The sequence below is a fragment of the Coregonus lavaretus genome, assembly GCF_964263955.1.
Source record: "Coregonus lavaretus genome assembly, contig: HAP1_SCAFFOLD_4972, whole genome shotgun sequence".
NCBI classification, from domain to species: domain Eukaryota; kingdom Metazoa; phylum Chordata; class Actinopteri; order Salmoniformes; family Salmonidae; genus Coregonus; species Coregonus lavaretus.
Window position 1 is genome coordinate 22,501 of NW_028161144.1, and position 18,933 is coordinate 41,433.

Here is an 18,933-nt window from a genome sequence, read left to right on the forward strand (position 1 = left end):
AGGGGTTTCTAATGATCAATTAGCCTTTTTAAAATGATAAACTTGGATTAGCAAACACAACGTGCCATTGAAACACAGGACTGATGGTTGCTGATAATGGGCCTCTGTACGCCTATGTAGATATTCCATTACAAATCAGCCGTTTCCAGCTACAATAGCCATTTACAACATTAACAATGTCTACACTGTATTTCTGATCAATTTGATGTTATTTTAAAAAACGGACAAAAAATATGCTTTTCTTTCGAAAAAAAAAGACATTTCTAAGTGACCCCAAACTTTTGAACGATAGTGTATATATATATATATATATGGTATAGTGAATATATATAGTATAGTGTATATATATATATATATATACACACACACACACACATACATACATACATACATATACACACACACTATGGTAGTGTAAGTACTGAAATATGACATTTAGTATACAGACCCTTTCCTCAGTACTTTGCTCCAGTGTTAATAGTAATTGTAATTATTTTGCACTATAGCCTATTTATTGCCTTACCTCCATAACTTGCTACATTTGCACACACTGTATATAGATTTTCTGTTGTATTTTTTGACTTTCTGTTTTGTTTTACCCCATATGTAACTCTGTGTTGTTGTTTTTAATCGCACTGCTTTGCTTTATCTTGGCCAGGTCGCAGTTGTAAATGAGAACTTGTTCTCAACTGGCTTACCTGGTTAAATAAAGGTGAAATAAAATAAAAATTAAAAAAATTACAAAAGCACCTTTAGCAGCGATTATAGCCTCAAGTAAATGTCCCGAAGCCACTCCTGCGTTGTCTTGGCTGTGTGCTTAGGGTCGTTGTCCTGTTGGAAGGTGAACCTTCGCCCCAGTCTGAGGTCCTGAGTGCTCTGGAGCAGGTTTTCATCCAAGGATCTCTCTGAACTTTGCTCCATTCATCTTTCCCTTGATCCTGACTAGTCTCCCAGTCCCTGCTGCTGAAAAACATCCCCACAGCATGATGCTGCCACCACCATGCTTCACCGTAGGGATGGTGCCAGGTTTCCTCCAGACGTGACGTTTGGCATTCAGGCCAAAGAGTTTAATCTTGGTTTCATCAGACCAGAGAATCTTGTTTCTCATGGTCTGAGAGTCTTTAGGTGCCTTTTGGCAAACTCCAAGCGGGCTGTCATGTGCCTTTTACTGAGGAGTGGCTTCCGTCTGGCCACTCTACCATAAAGGCCTGATTGGTGGAGTGCTGCAAAGATGGTTGTCCTTCTAGAAGGTTCTCCCATCTCCACAGAGTTACTCTGGAGCTCTGTCAGAGTGACCATCGGGTTCTTGGTCACCTCCCTGACCGAGGCCCTTCTCCCCCGATTGCTCAGTTTGGCTGGGCGGCGAGCTCTAGGAAGAGTCTTGGTCGTTTCCAAACTTCTTCCATTTAAGAATGATGGAGGCCACTGTGTTCTTGGGGACCTTCAATGCTGCAGACATTTTTTGGGACCCTTTCCCAGATCTGTGCCTTGACACAATCCATGTCTTGGCGCTCTACGGACAATTCCTTCGACCTCATGGCTTGGTTTTTGCTCTGACATGCACTGTCAACTGTGGGACCTTTATATAGACGGGTGTGTGCCTTTCCAAATCATGTCCAATCAATTGAATCTACCACAGGTGGACTCCAATCAAGTTGTAGAAACATCTCAAGGATGATCAATGGAAACAAGAACGTTTCTAAAAACCAGTTTTCGCTTTGTCATTATGGGGTATTGTGTGCAGATTGCTGATGATTATTATTGTTTTAAATCCATTTTAGAATAAGGCTGTAACGTAACAAAATGTGGAAAAAGTCAAGGGGGTCTGAATACTTTCCGACCCCCTTTCTTAAAACTGCATTGTTGGTTAAGGGCTTGTAAGTAAGCAATTCATGGTAAGGTCTACACCTGTTGTATTCGGCGCCATGTGACAAATAAAATGTCATATGATATCACGAAAAAGTGAGTAAAGTTCAAAAAAATTTTAAAAGACAATAATAACAGTAAAAAACATTGAAAATATTACAAAAGTGCCCAAGAACAACAAGGGTACATGCCCAAATGACTATCGCCCCGTCATCATGAAGTGCTTCGACAGGCTGGTCAAGGTCCACATCAAGGTCCATGGACCCCCACTCCAATTTACCTACCTCTCCAACAGATCCACAGAGGAAGATGCCATTTCCATCGCAATTCACAGAGCCCTAACACATCTGGACAAGAGGAACACCTGTGTGAGAATGCTGTTCATCGACTACAGTTCAGCGTTCAACACTATTGTTCCCTCCAAGCTCGACACCGAGCTCAGAGCCCTGGGGTCTGGACACCACCTTCTGGAACTGGAACATCCAGACAGGCAGACCACAGGCTGTGAGCATTGGCAACAACACATCCTCCACACTGACGTTTAACAACGAGACAGTTTCTATCTGCCAGCCATCAGACTGTATTGGAGCATGAGGTCTGATACCAACAGGCTCAGAGACAGTTTCTACCTGCCAGCCATCAGACAGTATTGGAGCATGAGGTCTGATACCAACAGGCTCAGAGACAGTTTCTACCTGCCAGCCATCAGACAGTATTGGAGCATGAGGTCTGATACCAACAGGCTCAGAGACAGTTTCTACCTGCCAGCCATCAGACAGTATTGGAGCATGAGGTCTGATACCAACAGGCTCAGAGACAGTTTCTATCTGCCAGCCATCAGACAGTATTGGAGCATGAGGTCTGATACCAACAGGCTCAGAGACAGTTTCTACCTGCCAGCCATCAGACAGTATTGGAGCATGAGGTCTGATACCAACAGGCTCAGAGACAGTTTCTACCTGCCAGCCATCAGACTGATGAACACTTGAACTGGACTGACCACCTGCTCTGATTCTCTGCACCTTTAGTACACATGTACTCACACACACCCACACATTCATGCTGCCCACACACACACACACACGCTGCACACACTCACGCACGCTACACGCTGCACACACACACACTCACGCTGCACACACACTCACACTGCACACACACTCACGCTGCACACACACACACTCACACACACACGCTGCACACACACACACGCACGCTGCACACACACACACACTCACACACACACACACACGCACGCTGCACACACACACACACTCACACTGCACACACACACGCACGCTGCACACACACACACGCACGCTGCACACACACACGCACGCTGCACACACACACACACTCACACTGCACACACACACACACACACACGCACGCTGCACACACACACTCACGCTGCACACACACACACACTCACGCTGCACACACACACACACAACTGCTGCTACCAGATGTATTATACTGCTCAATTGATACACTTGCCCCCCACTTCCCAATACACGTGGAGATATTGGACTATAAAGTGTTCCTTCCTGTATTATACTTCAGCAAAGATGCATTATTCTGATCTACTGCCATTTACTTCCTTGGTATTCTTATCTTGGATTATTTCTTGTTGTTGTTGTTGTTGCATTGTCCAGAAGGAACCTGCAAGTAAACATTTAGTTCCCCATGCGTATCCCATGTAGCAGCTGCCTTGCCTAGCGTGCTGATAACCTCTCTGGGTTGGAAAACACACACACCAGCTAGCCTTGCCTAGCGTGCTGATAACCTCTCTGGGTTGGAAAACACACACACCAGCTAGCCTTGCCTAGCGTGCTGATAACCTCTCTGGGTTGGAAAACACACACACCAGCTAGCCTTGCCTAGCGTGCTGATAACCTCTCTGGGTTGGAAAACACACACACCAGCTAGCCTTGCCTAGCGTGCTGATAACCTCTCTGGGTTGGAAAACACACACACCAGCTAGCCTTGCCTAGCGTGCTGATAACCTCTCTGGGTTGGAAAACACACACACCAGCTAGCCTTGCCTAGCGTGCTGATAACCTCTCTGGGTTGGAAAACACACACACCAGCTAGCCTTGCCTAGCATGCTGATAACCTCTCTGGGTTGGAAAACACACACCAGCTAGCCTTGCCTAGCATGCTGATAACCTCTCTGGGTTGGAAAACACACACCAGCTAGCCTTGCCTAGCGTGCTGATAACCTCTCTGGGTTGGAAAACACACACACCAGCTAGCCTTGCCTAGCGTGCTGATAACCTCTCTGGGTTGGAAAACACACACACCAGCTAGCCTTGCCTAGCATGCTGATAACCTCTCTGGGTTGGAAAACACACACACCAGCTAGCCTTGCCTAGCGTGCTGATAACCTCTCTGGGTTGGAAAACACACACACCAGCTAGCCTTGCCTAGCGTGCTGATAACCTCTCTGGGTTGGAAAACACACACACCAGCTAGCCTTGCCTAGCGTGCTGATAACCTCTCTGGGTTGGAAAACACACACACCAGCTAGCCTTGCCTAGCGTGCTGATAACCTCTCTGGGTTGGAAAACACACACACCAGCTAGCCTTGCCTAGCGTGCTGATAACCTCTCTGGGTTGGAAAACACACACACCAGCTAGCCTTGCCTAGCATGCTGATAACCTCTCTGGGTTGGAAAACACACACACCAGCTAGCCTTGCCTAGCGTGCTGATAACCTCTCTGGGTTGGAAAACACACACACCAGCTAGCCTTGCCTAGCGTGCTGATAACCTCTCTGGGTTGGAAAACACAGAAAGCAACAGTTGACTACTCCCATTTTCAAACACCGATTAAAATCAGCAGACCTACAGTTGAAGTCGGAAGTTTACATACACCTCAGCCAAATACATTTCAACTCAGTTTTTCACAATTCCTGATATGTAATCCTAGTAAAAAAAAAATCCCTGTTTTAGGTCAGTTAGGATCACGACTTAATTTTAAGAATGTGAAATGTCAGAATAATAGTAGAGAGTACGATTTATTTCAGCTTTTATTTCTTTCATCACATTCCCAGTGGGTCAGAAGTTTACATACACTCAATTAGTATTTGGTAGCATTGCCTTTAAATTGTTTAACTTGGGTCAAACGTTTCAGGTAGCCTTCCACAAGCTTCCCACAATAAGTTGGGTGAATTTTGGCCCATTCATCCTGACAGAGCTGGTGTAACTGAGTCAGGTTTGTAGGCCTCCTTGTTCGCACACGCTTTTTCAGTTCTGCCCACAAATGTTCTATAGGATTGAGGTCAGGGCTTTGTGATGGCCACTCCAATACCTTGAATTTGTTGTCCTTAAGCCATTTTGCCACAACTTTGGAAGTATGCTTGGGGTCATTCTCCATTTGGAAGATCCATTTGCGACCAAGCTTTAACTTCCTGACTGATGTCTTGATGTTGCTTCAATATATCCACATAATTTTCCTTCCTCATGATGCCATCTATTTTGTGAAGTGCACCAGTCCCTCCTGCAGCAAAGCACCCCCACAGCATGATGCTGCCACCCCCGTGCTTCACGGTTGGGATGGTGTTCTTCGGCTTGCAAGCAACCCCCTTTTTCCTCCAAAAATAACAATGGTCATTATGGCCAAACAGTTCTATTTTTGTTTCATCAGACCAGAGGACATTTCTCCAAAAAGAAATTTTTTTGTCCCCATGTGCAGTTGCAAACTGTAGTCTGGCTTTTTTATGGCGGTTTTGGAGCAGTGGCTTCTTCCTTGATAAGCGGCCTTTCAGGTTATGTCGATATAGGACTTCACAAGGTCCTTTGCTGTTGTTCTGGGATTGATTTGCACTTTTCGCACCAAAGTACGTTCATCTCTAGGAGACAGAACACGTTTCCTTCCTGAGCGGTATTACGGCTGCGTGGTCCCATGGTGTTTATACTTGCGTACTATTGTTTGTACAGATGAACATGGTACCTTCAGGCGTTTGGAAATTGCTCCCAAGGATGAACCAGACTTGTGGAGGTCTACCATTTTTTTTTTATGGGGTCTTGTCTGATTTCTTTTGATTTTCCCATGATGTCAAGCAAAGAGGCACTGAGTTTGAAGGTAGGCCTTGAAATACATCCACAGGTACACCTCCAATTGACTCAAATTATGTCAATTAGCCTACCAGAAGCTTCTAAAGCCATGACATCATTTTCTGGAATTTTCCAAGCTGTTTAAAGGCACAGTCAACTTAGTGTATGTAAACTTCTGACCCACTGGAATTGTGATACAGTGAATTATAAGTGAAATAATCTGTCTGTAAACAATTGTTGGAAAAATTACTTGTGTCATGCACAAAGTAGATGTCCTAACCGACTTGCCAAAACTATAGTTTGTTAACAAGAAATTAGTGGAGTGGTTGAAAAAAACGAGTTTTAATGACTCCAACCTAAGTGTATGTAAACTTCCGACTTCAACTGTATATCAATATCATTGAAAATACCATATCAGTATCATTAGCTTTTAAAACAATTCAAATCAGTTTTCTTTTATCATATTGTGGACCACCCAGTATCCTACCTATTGAGGAGGAGGAGTCACCATCAAATGTTTTCATCATTTATCTGCAGCCAATCAGCCAACAAGCCTACCAGTATGCAAATGAGGGAGCCAAATGACCGGTTCTCTTGCCGATGTGGTGGGCTACTGACGACTCACTTTAACGTCGCTGTCCCGATTGACTTCATACGGAAAACACAAATGAGATCGTCTTTACTTGTCCCGGTGCGATACCACGCAGGGCTGTACAGTGCAACAACTTTACTCACATATGCACAGAAATATTTTACCTGTACCTATAATAATAATAACAACAATAATAATAATAATAATAATAATAATAATATGCCATTTAGCAGACGCTTTTATCCAAAGCGACTTACAGTCATGCGTGCATACATTTCTTACGTATGGGTGGTTTCCGGGGAATCGAACCCACTACCCTGGCGTTACAAGCGACGTGCTCTACCAGCTGAGCTACAGAGGACCACCTATGTTTGTCCTGTCCAACCGTGGTCCTTCCGCGGGGTGCTGAAAGTCATACCTTTAATACAACTTTTAGCAAATAAAACTGGGACAGACTGATATTCTGCAAAAGGTACAGGGATTGGACTGCTGAGGACTGGGGTAAAGTCATTTTCTCTGATGAATCCCCTTTCCGATTGTTTGGGGCATCCGGAAAAACACCTTGTCCGGAGAAGACAAGGTGAGCGCTGTGTCATGCCAACAGTAAAGCATCCTGAGACCGTTCATGTGTGGGGTTGCTTCTCAGCCAACGGAGTGGGCTCACTCACAATTTTGCCTAAGAACACTGGAACCAACACATCATGCTGGAACCAACACATCCTCCGAGAGCAACTTCTCCCAACCATCCAAGAACAGTTTGGTGACGACCAATGCCTTTTCCAGCATGATGGAGCACCTTGCCATAAGGCAAAAGTGATAACTAAGTGGCTCGGGGAACAAAACATCGACATTTTGGGTCCATGGCCAGGAAACTCCCCAGACCTTAATTTCATTGAGAACTTGTGGTCGATCCTCAAGAGGCGGGTGGACAAACAAAAACCCACAAATTCTGACAAACTCCAAGTATTGATTATGCAAGAATGGGCTGCCCATCAGTCAGGATGTGGCCCAGAAGTTAATTGACAGCATGCCAGGGTGGATTGCAGCGGTCTTGGAAAAATAAGGGTCTAAACTGCATATATTGACTCTTTGCATAAACTTAATGTAATTGTAAATAAAAGCCTTTGACACTTATGGAATGCTTGTAATTATACTTCAGTATACCATAGTAACATCTGACAAAAATATCTCAAAACACTGAAGCAGCAAACTTTGCGAAGACCAATACCTGTGTCATTCTCAAAACTTTTGACCACGACTGTACTATGCAAGCTGAGATTCAATTGGGTCCGTGTTATTCCGGAATCCCCGGGACATCCCTACCCAGATGAAGTAGACATTTTAAAATCTAATTTCATTTGTCACATGCTCCGTAAACAACAGGTGTAGACTAACTGAAATACTTACTTATGGGCCCTTCCCAACAATACAGAAAGAAAGAAAAAAAGGGGGGGGGGGAAACAAGGGATACTTCGGGATAAAAAAATAAATAAAAAATTTGGTCATTTAGCAGACGCTCTTATCCAGAGCGACTTACAGGAGCAATTAGGGTTAAGTGCCTTGCTCAAGGGCACATCGACAGATTTTTCACCTAGTCGGCTTGGGGATTAGAACCAGCGACCTTTCGGTTACTGGTACAACGCTCTTAACCACTAAGCTACCTGCCAATCAGGCCCTTTATCCAATACCTCCCCAGAGTCAGAGGAACTCGTGGATACCATGTTTATGTCTCTGTGTCCAGTATGAAGGTAGTTACGAGGTAGTAGATAGCGCAATGACTGGAAGTCTATGAGTAAAGTAAGTCCTTCATACTGAACACAGACATAAAAAAATGGTATCCAGGAGTTAATCTGACTCTGGGGAGGTATTAGATAAAGGGCCTGATTGCCATAAATGCAAAGTATGCCTTTAACGATACACTGGGGTGACATAACACAATAGGTATTTCTGTGTGTGTGTGTGTGTGTGTGTGTGTGTGTGTCGACAAGCAATCCAGACCGGTTCTTTCACCTGTCTAAAAAAGAACCTGACCTGTTGGAATCTAGAATGTTCAACTTTTCAGATGCAGAAAACTGGGGTCACGTGTTCACAGACAGAATACCTCATATCCCTAATCTGTTACATCTAGCTAATCCCACCATTCACTGACTACTACGGCTTCATCTGGTCCACATCAAGTGTCACAGCAAGAAATCTTCCGAGAACTGACTTTATCATCAGCAGGGCTCAGTTAGCTCCTGCCCAAGTCAAGCACTGCTTATCAATTCCAGAGATCATTCCATACTAACATACTGTATGTGCAAGCACCCCCCCTCTCTCTCTCTCACACACCCCTCCCGTGTCCCGATCGAGACGTCATTCGCCCTTTTGTCCTCCCCAGCGCAAGACAAAGCCGGAGATCCCGCCCCGAGAGCCCGCTACAGGTGCATGTCAACGCCGGCCTGCCCTTCCTCAAACTAACCACACACACACACACAATAGACAAAGCCTGTCCGCTGCCCCGCCACGGGTCTAGAGGCTCCCCTAGCCTGGCAGAGGGGCGCCATCCCGGCCACGCCGCACAGTGCCCTGCACCACGTTTCCGTGCTGAGAGATATAATGTTACAGTGATTGATAAATCAGTGACAGCGGTAAAACAGCGCCCACCCGGACAACGTGCAAACATTATGGCCGTAGCTAAGCTACACAAAAGTGAACACACACCACACTTATCGAGTTAATTCTGTTCCGCTCCAAATGTTGTTAGCTAAGCTACCGAACTGTATGCATAGTTTATTTCTTGTTACAGTGATTGAATCAATCAACTCGAAATCAGATGAGATTATGCGCTAGTTATGTGAACAACGCTTCCCAGATTGCATAGTTAGCTCGTTTTGCCACGAAAACAAGCCGAGCCCGTAGCTAGCTAGCTAGCTAACAACCCTCACTGACCCAGTTAATGGTAAACCCCTACTTTCTCACACACTAGTAACTTTTGTATACGAACTAATAACTAGTGTCCGAAACATTTCTTGAGTGAGCAGTGAGGTTTTATCCTGTTATGTTGGATCGGCGGACTAACAAAATTGGCATCAACGCGATCTGAAATACAACTTCTAACTAGCTAGGTAGCAGGCTAGCTACAAGGAATCGCGAACCAAATCCCATAGCTAGGTATTTTTCATTTTCTGTCACATTCAACTGTTGAGAATCTGTGCGACTTCACTGCAACAAACAATACAGCATCTAACTAACTTCATTAAAAACATGTTTAAGGTTATGGTTATCTATAAACTAGCTAGTTAGCCAATGAGGATGTTAGTTACAGAAACTTATAGAAGAAAATTCCCCAAACAAAAGTTGTGGAACGACAAAAAATTCCCAACCCCAAGCAACTTTGTTACCCAACTAGCTGGCTACACACCCTTTTCTCCGCTCCACACTCCTTCGGTTTCAGAGTAAAAAGTACGTTCCAACAATCTGTTGAACAATGTTTTAGGATTTTTAAAACTTTACATTTTCTCTGGGTTTAAAATTAGGGAGTCGCCCCAACACGGCCAACTGTTCAAAAACACGGTAGCTAGGCCGCTAGCTAACTACAACTCCGCGGTACTGTTAGCTAGCTAGCTACGACGGTAACCAAGGTAGCAAAAGCTAACGTTGTTAAGCTAACTAACTGGCTAACGTTAGCTAGCTAAGCGCTTGGTGGAGACATCACCAAAAGCATCCCAAGCTCAAGGAGATTGAACAGTCTGGAAAGACAAAAACAATTAATAACTTACCATTCCTTTCGAGTTATTCTACGGAGCACTGAATGTCCAGGAATACACAACCCATACGACCAAGAGGGTGAACATCAACAAAATACCAGGAAAAAGTTGACTTGTTTTGTTGTTGGATAAAGCTTCTTACACCCTTCCCGTAATGTGTCTGTAATTAGTTAGCTAGCAGGCTTTACAAGTATCTGCTTCCACTAGTCTTGACTCCTCTAGCAACATGGCGGGCGGCAAAGCTCTCTCACTCCGGGAGGAGGGGGGCATGAATGCGGGGAAGGGTGTGACCAAAGCTGCTTGACTCGCCGACGCAGGAATCCCATTCATAACATTGATTTTATAATTTTTTTAGTCATTTAGCAGACGCTCTTATCCAGAGCGACTTACATGAGCAATTAGGGTTACGTGCCTTGCTTAAGGGCACATCGAGAGATTTTTTCAACCTAGTCGGCTCGGGGATTAGAACCAGCGACCTTTCGGTTACTGGGCACAACGCTTTTACCCACCAAACCACAGATTTTTTCAACCTAGTCGGCTCGGGGATTAGAACCAGCGACCTTTCGGTTACTGGCACAACGCTTTTACCCACCAAGCCACAGATTTTTTTCAACCTAGTCGGCTCGGGGATTAGAACCAGCGACCTTTCGGTTACTGGGCACAACGCTTTTACCCACCAAACCACAGATTTTTTCAACCTAGTCGGCTCGGGGATTAGAACCAGCGACCTTTCGGTTACTGGGCACAACGCTTTTACCCACCAAGCCACAGATTTTTTTCAACCTAGTCGGCTCGGGGATTAGAACCAGCGACCTTTCGGTTACTGGCACAACGCTCTTACCCACTAAGCCACCTCGCTGGTTCTAATCAACCGGCCCCTTAACGAGGCCGGTTGAGCAACAGCTGAGCAGACATGGGGAGAATCTAAATATCAAAAATCCTCGCTCCCCCTTAGTCTCCTTCTCAAAACCCCCATTGGAGGAGAAGGTCATAAGGGGGTGGGACCTCTGGCTTTCTCATCCAATGGGGTTTTGAGAAGGAGGCAAGGGACGCGAGGAATATTAAAATGAGATTTCACATTGGGGCGCGTTCAAGACAACTCAATATGGTGTAATTGCAGACCCAGGGTGTTCCTGGATATGGGCGTTCCATTGATATCACGAAACGCCCATTGGTACCTATAATAATAATAATAATAATAATAATAATAATATGCCATTTAGCAGACGCTTTTATCCAAAGCGACTTACTGTCATGTGTCAGTCCATTGATACCTGCCATTGGTCAGTTCCTGCACTGTCCCACACTTTTCGATTTCCTATGTTGAAAAAGCACTCGTTTTCAAGGCACGCTTTAGATATGATTTTACTTTGCATGACTCTGTGAACGGCACATGATGCAAAACTATTTATCAGAATGTGTCATGAGCCTCTCACTCCACCGGGTTACCACCTTAATTTTCTTCCACTCTGCTCACCACTCTCTCTACTCAGCCTAACTAGCTCCACCTGTCCCTGCTCTGCTCTGCTCTAATTACTCTGCCAGCTGCGCTGCATTACCCACTACCTCTCCCAGTATTTAAAGCCCTGTCTTTCAGCTCTCCTTTGTCAGATCGTCTGCAAAGCTCACACCCGGAACCTGTTTGCTCGCGCTTCTGGCTCACCCTGGTTTTGTGTTCCCGGACCTGCCTGATGTTTGGATACTCTTCTGCCCCAGGAGATCCAGACCTGCTTTTTGCCATAACGACTCCTGACTACTCTTCGATCCCGGTAACTCTGACCAGCCTTCTGCCTTGCTACTACGTATTTGGATTTCCCTTGAACTGTACTGCTGCCTTGTTTCATCCGCCCTGTTGTGTCTGTGTCTCCCCCCCCCCCCCAGGACTTCTGGACCACCCACCACCGGCTTCATAGGACGCATTCTGCCACTGGGGGGGGGCACAGACCCAGCACATTGGACGGGATCCCTGTTACCCCTGGAGCCTTCACTCACTCCCTACTTCCCTTTTCCCTTAAGTTTTAATAAACTTTCTGGTGTGACGCAATTGTGGTCCTCTGGTCGTCTGTCTGAACCGTGACAGTACGATCTGACCATTATGGACTCAGCGCACACTTCCCCCGACATGGAAACCGACGAGCATGAGCAGCAGTTCCAGCAGCAGCAACAACAACTCGCCATGATCATTCAACTCCTCACCAACCTTACCCCAGCCAGTCTGCCCACCAGCCCTGCCCCCGAGTTACCTGCCCCGGTCATTGCAGCCGCTGCTCCGGAACCCAAGATTGGAAACCCCGAGCGGTTCAACGGCGATTCAACCCAGGTCCGGCCATTCCTGACTAGCTGCCGACTTCAGTTCTCCTTGCAGCCAAGGACCTTCGCCACGGAGGGGGCTAAAGTTGGGTATGCCATCACTCACCTGACGGGCCGAGCTCGACTCTGGGGAACAGCAGAGTTCGAACGTCAAACCCCCGCATGTGCAACCTTCGACCTGTTTGCTGAGGAGATGCTGAAGGTGTTTGACCTGGATTCACCAACCGCAGAGGCGTCTCGTGAACTGTTCAGTATTCGACAAGGCAGACGTACAGTCGCAGACCATTCCATCGACTTCCGAACCCTGGCTAGACGAAGTTCTTGGAACACACCATCGTTGGTGGACGCGTTCTTCCATAGTTTGGCTGACTATATCAAGGACGAGTTGGTCTCCCATGAACTGCCTTCCACTCTTGATGAAGCCATCGCACTGACTGTCAGGATCGACAGAAGGATACAGACCCGTCGTCGTGAGAGGGGGCGCCAAGGTCCACCTACTACCGGCATTCGGAGAGATCCGACTGGGCTCCTGTCATCTACTGCCACTCACCCAGGTCAGCTTGATCAGTCTGAGCCTATGGAGATTGGGCGAGCCTCTCTCACTCCTGCAGAGCGCCAGCGCCGCTTCACCTCAAACCTCTGCCTCTATTGTGGAGGTGATGGACATCGTGTGGTAACCTGCCCTTTAAAGGGCCGAAGCTCACCGGGCATAGGGGGAGTCCGGTTGAGTTCAATGACCATCCAGTCCTCCGACCGCAAACCCCTGCTGCAAGTTCACCTCCGCCTCTCTGACTCAACTCACACCCTGGCTGCTCTGGTGGATTCTGGCGCCGAAGCCAACATAATGGACATCAAGCTGGCACGCCAACTGGGACTGGAGAACCTCCGTTTGACACCTCCTATTCCTGCCCGGGCACTGGACGGACACTTACTCGGATCGGTCACTCATGTCACGGCCCCGGTCTCGATGGGTCTGTCCGGAAACCATCAAGAAACTATCCAGTTTCACCTGCTCCCCTCTCCAGGCCAACCCCTCATCCTGGGTTACCCATGGCTCCGCCGGCACAACCCTCAGCTCGACTGGGTGACCGGGGTGATCAGGGAGTGGGGAGAGGACTGCCACCGAACCTGCCTGCTTGCTGCCGCACTACCCCCTCGGCCAGTACCTACTAACTCCGCTCCTGACCTCTCCAATGTCCCAGAATGCTACCATGGTCTCAGAGAAGTGTTTAACAAAGCAAGAGCCACATCTCTGCCCCCTCACCGACCGTACGACTGTGCCATCGACCTCCTCCCTGGAACAGCCCCTCCAAAGGGCCGTCTTTATTCGTTGTCTGCTCCTGAAAGAAAGTCCATGGAGGACTACATCAATGGCTCTCTGTCCGCAGGATTAATCCGTTCATCTTCATCTCCTGCTGGTGCTGGCTTCTTCTTTGTGGGGAAGAAGGACGGATCTCTTCGCCCCTGCATCGACTACAGGGGACTCAACGACATCACAGTGAAAAACCGTTACCCTCTGCCTCTGCTCACCTCTGCTTTTGAGTTGCTCCAGGGAGCCACTGTTTTTACCAAGTTGGATCTCAGAAACGCTTACCACCTAGTGCGGATCCGGGAGGGAGATGAATGGAAAACCGCATTCAATACACCAACAGGCCACTACGAGTATCTGGTTATGCCTTTTGGCCTCACCAATGCTCCTGCTGTGTTCCAGGCTCTAGTGAATGATGTACTGCGGGACATGTTAAACAAGTTTGTCTTCGTTTACCTGGATGACATCTTAATCTACTCCAGAAACCTGTCTGAACACACCCGCCATGTCCAGCAAGTCCTTCACCGTCTTCTGGAGAATTCCCTCTACGCCAAGGCAGAGAAATGTGAGTTTCACGTCAAGACAGTGGCCTTCCTGGGGTACATAGTGGCAGAGGGAAGTATCCAAATGGATCCTGCCAAAGTATCAGCAGTCACTTCATGGCCAGTTCCGGAGAACAGAAAGAAGCTGCAACAGTTTCTGGGGTTTGCTAACTTCTATAGAAAGTTTATCCGGAACTACAGTACCGTTGCTGCCCCTCTCACTGCTCTAACCAGCACCAAGCAACCCTTCACCTGGACCCCAGCAGCCGACAAAGCCTTCAGTACCCTCAAGGTGAGGTTCACCTCCGCTCCCATCCTCCAGATGCCTGATGTGGACCGGCAATTCATTGTGGAGGTGGACGCCTCGGATGTGGGAGTTGGTGCCGTGATTTCTCAGTGGGCTGCGGAGGATAGGAAGCTCCATCCCTGTGCCTTTTTCTCACGTCGGTTGTCCCCCTCTGAGTGCAATTACGACATAGGGAACCGTGAGCTGCTGGCTGTGAAGCTTGCCTTGGAGGAGTGGCGTCACTGGCTGGAGGGGTCCACCATTCCATTTCTCGTTTGGACCGATCATAAGAACTTGGAGTACATCCGCACGGCCAAACGGTTGAACTCCAGGCAGTCCCGCTGGGCCCTGTTCTTCACCAGGTTTAATTTCACTCTGTCATACCGGCCTGGATCACGCAACACCAAGCCAGACGCCCTCTCCCGTCAATTCCAGAAGGATGACACCCCCTCCAAGGACCCTGTGTCGATTCTGCCAAGTCCCTGCATCGTAGCAGCTCTGACCTGGGCTGTTGAGGAACAGGTGCTGGAAGCTCTCCGTAACCAGCCAGGTCCCAGCACTTGCCCAGCTGACCGCCTTTTTGTCCCCGAAAACCTGAGGTCCCAGGTCGTTCAGTGGGGACATGACTCCCGCCTAGCTTGTCACCCTGGCTCCACCCGCACTTACAACCTGCTCGCCCAGAGGTTCTGGTGGCCCTCTCTGAGAAAGGATGTACGGGAATTCGTCCAAGCCTGCCCCATCTGCAACCAACACAAGTCGTCCTGCCAGCCCCCAGCCGGATTGCTGCAGCCCCTGCCTGTGCCCAGACGTCCCTGGTCTCACATCGCCCTTGACTTTGTCACGGGGCTGCCCCCTTCAAGTGGCATGACCGTCATTCTCACCATAGTTGACCGATTCAGCAAGATGGCACACTTCATTCCCCTCCCCAAGCTCCCAACCGCCAAGGAGACCGCCCAGGTGGTCCTGGAACACGTCTTCCGGATCCACGGACTGCCAAAGGATGTAGTTTCTGACCGTGGTCCACAATTCTCCTCCGCTTTTTGGAAGGAGTTCTGTCACCTGCTGGGAGCCACAGTCAGTCTGACTTCCGGATTCCATCCCCAATCCAATGGGCAGTCAGAGCGGGCAAATCAGGAGCTCGAGAAGGCACTGCGATGCATGACTTCACGCAACCCCCACTCCTGGTCGCAGCAATTGACATGGGTGGAGTACGCACACAATTCTCTGACCTGCTCTGCCATCGGTATGTCCCCTTTCCAATGTGTTTATGGATACCAGCCTCCTCTATTTGCCAGCCAGGAAGAGGAGGTTACTTGCCCATCTGCACTTGCTTTTGCCCGTCGATGTCGCCGCACCTGGTCACAAGCCCGAGCCACACTCCTCAGATCCGTTGCCAGCTACACTACCGGGGCCAACCGTCGGAGAATTCCTGCTCCCACCTACCATGTTGGTCAAAGGGTGTGGTTGTCATCGAAGAACCTGCCACTCAGGGTGGAGTCGCAGAAGCTGGCACCTCGGTTCATTGGCCCATTCCCTATCATAAGAGTGATTAGCCCAACTGCTGTCCGGCTCCAACTGCCTAATTCCCTGAGGGTGCACCCCACTTTCCATGTGTCTAAGATTAAGCCCATTCATGAGAGTCCGCTGGTCCCTGCTGCGCCTTGTCCTCCTCCTCCACGGCTCGTCGATGGTGGTCTGGTTTACACCGTCCGCCGCCTGCTTCGGTCCAGACGGAGGGGTAGGGGTCTCCAGTACCTCATTGACTGGGAGGGCTATGGACCTGAGGAAAGGACCTGGGTGCCAGCTAGTCGGATTGTGGATAGGACTCTCATCACCGCCTTCCACCAACGGCATCCTGATCAACCTGCAATCCGTAGGGGCCGCCCCAGAGGGGTCCCTAACCGTCCTGCCCGCTCGGCTTCCTGTCCTGTGCCTGATCCTGTCTCGGGACCTGTCCCATCTCCCGACCACGGCCCTCCGGCTTCCTCCGAGGATGAGGACGTTCACTCGGACCGTTCGGAGGAGTTCTAGCCCTCCTCCGGCTCCCCTCCTCCCGCCCGGCGTGGTGTTGCTCTTGGGACTTCTGGGGCCGTCCCTTGGGGGGGGGGTTCTGTCATGAGCCTCTCACTCCACCGGGTTACCACCTTAATTTTCTTCCACTCTGCTCACCACTCTCTCTACTCAGCCTAACTAGCTCCACCTGTCCCTGCTCTGCTCTGCTCTAATTACTCTGCCAGCTGCGCTGCATTACCCACTACCTCTCCCAGTATTTAAAGCCCTGTCTTTCAGCTCTCCTTTGTCAGATCGTCTGCAAAGCTCACACCCGGAACCTGTTTGCTCGCGCTTCTGGCTCACCCTGGTTTTGTGTTCCCGGACCTGCCTGATGTTTGGATACTCTTCTGCCCCAGGAGATCCAGACCTGCTTTTTGCCATAACGACTCCTGACTACTCTTCGATCCCGGTAACTCTGACCAGCCTTCTGCCTTGCTACTACGTATTTGGATTTCCCTTGAACTGTACTGCTGCCTTGTTTCATCCGCCCTGTTGTGTCTGTGTCTCCCCCCCCCCCCCAGGACTTCTGGACCACCCACCACCGGCTTCATAGGACGCATTCTGCCACTGGGGGGGGGCACAGACCCAGCACATTGGACGGGATCCCTGTTACCCCTGGAGCCTTCACTCACTCCCTACTTCCCTTTTCCCTTAAGTTTTAATAAACTTTCTGGTGTGACGCAATTGTGGTCCTCTGGTCGTCTGTCTGAACCGTGACAGAATGAGCGTTTAGCATTTTGTACCACAATGAAACAGTCCTAATAAACGTGACATTTACGCTTGTCTAACACCTGGAAATCGTATTGTATAGACTACAACAAAAAATACTATATTAGACTGCAAAAAAAGAGTAAATGACAGAGTTAACATTGATACAGTTTATTGAACGACCATTCAAAGTTGAAAACATAACAGTCTTAACACTGACAAAACGAAACTAAAATTAGACTGTGTGTGTGTATGTTTGAATTTCTGGCAAAGGCTATAACTGGCGCCTTCAGTTATCCTCAGCTAGAAATCTCACAATCTTTAAACGTGAGCTCTATCCTCCTCTATATAAATATACAGCGCTTTCTGAAAGTATTCAGACCCCTTGACTTTTTCCACATTTTGTTAAGTCACAGCCTTATTCTAAAATTGATTCAATCTTTCCCCCCCCCCCTCTCATCAATCTACACAGAATACCCCTTAATGACAAAGGAAAAATAGGTTTTTAGAAATGTTTGCTAATTTATAAAAAATTAAAATAACTGAAATATCACATTTACATAAGTATTCAGAACTTTTACTCAGTACTTTGTTGAAGCACCTTTGGCAGCGATTACAGCCTCAAGTCTTCTTGGGGTATGACGCTACAAGCTTGGCACACCTGAATTTGGCGAGTTTCTCCCATTCTTCTCTGCAGATCCTCTCAAGCTCTGTCAGGTTGGATGGGGAGTGTCGCTGCACAGCTATTTTCAGGTCTCTCCAGAGATGTTAGATCGGGTTCAAGTCCGGGCTCTGGCTGGGCCACTCAAGGACATTCAGATACTTGTCCCGAAGCCACTCCTGCGTTGTCTTGGCTGTGTGCTTACGGTCGTTGTCCTGTTGGAAGGTGAACCTTCGCCCCAGTCTGAGGTCCTGTGCACTCTGGAGCAGGTTTTCATCAAGGATCTCTCTGTACTTTGAATTGTGTGTAGATGGGTGAGAAAAAAATAATATTTAATTGAATCAAATGATGTCAATTAGCCTATCAGAAGCTTCCAAAGCCATGACATCATTTTCTGGAATCTTCCAAGCTGTTTAAAGGCACAATCAACTTAGTGTATGTAAACTTCTGACCCCACTGGAATTGTGATACAGTGAAATAAGTGAAATAATCTGTATGTAAACAATTGTTGGAAAAAATTACTTGTGACATGCACAAAGTAGATGTCCTAACCGACTTGCCAAAATCTATAGTTTGTTAGCAAGAAATGTGTGGAGTGGTTGAAAAAACGACTTTTAATGACTCCAACCTAAGTGTCTGTAAACTACCGACTTCAACTGTACATTATTCACACCCCTTCAACAGTCTGTATCCTCCTGATTGGTGGTTCTTAAAAAACTAAATATGTGTCACGTCCCGACTCAGGGGACTCTTATATGTTGAGTCAGGGTGTGAATGTTCTATGTTGTGTTTTTCTATGT

General features: G+C 47.8%; 1 protein-coding gene across 1 annotated transcript in view; it reads right to left on the reverse strand.

Moving 5' to 3' along the window:
• LOC311121071 (epsin-2-like) overlaps positions 1–10,491 on the reverse strand; it is a gene marked incomplete at its 3' end in the record, with an annotated part of 15,728 nt that extends 5,237 nt beyond the window's left edge. The window contains exon 1 of the mRNA XM_084195606.1: positions 10,278–10,491. The remainder of the gene's footprint in view (positions 1–10,277) is intronic.
• Positions 10,492–18,933: the final 8,442 nt, after the last annotated feature.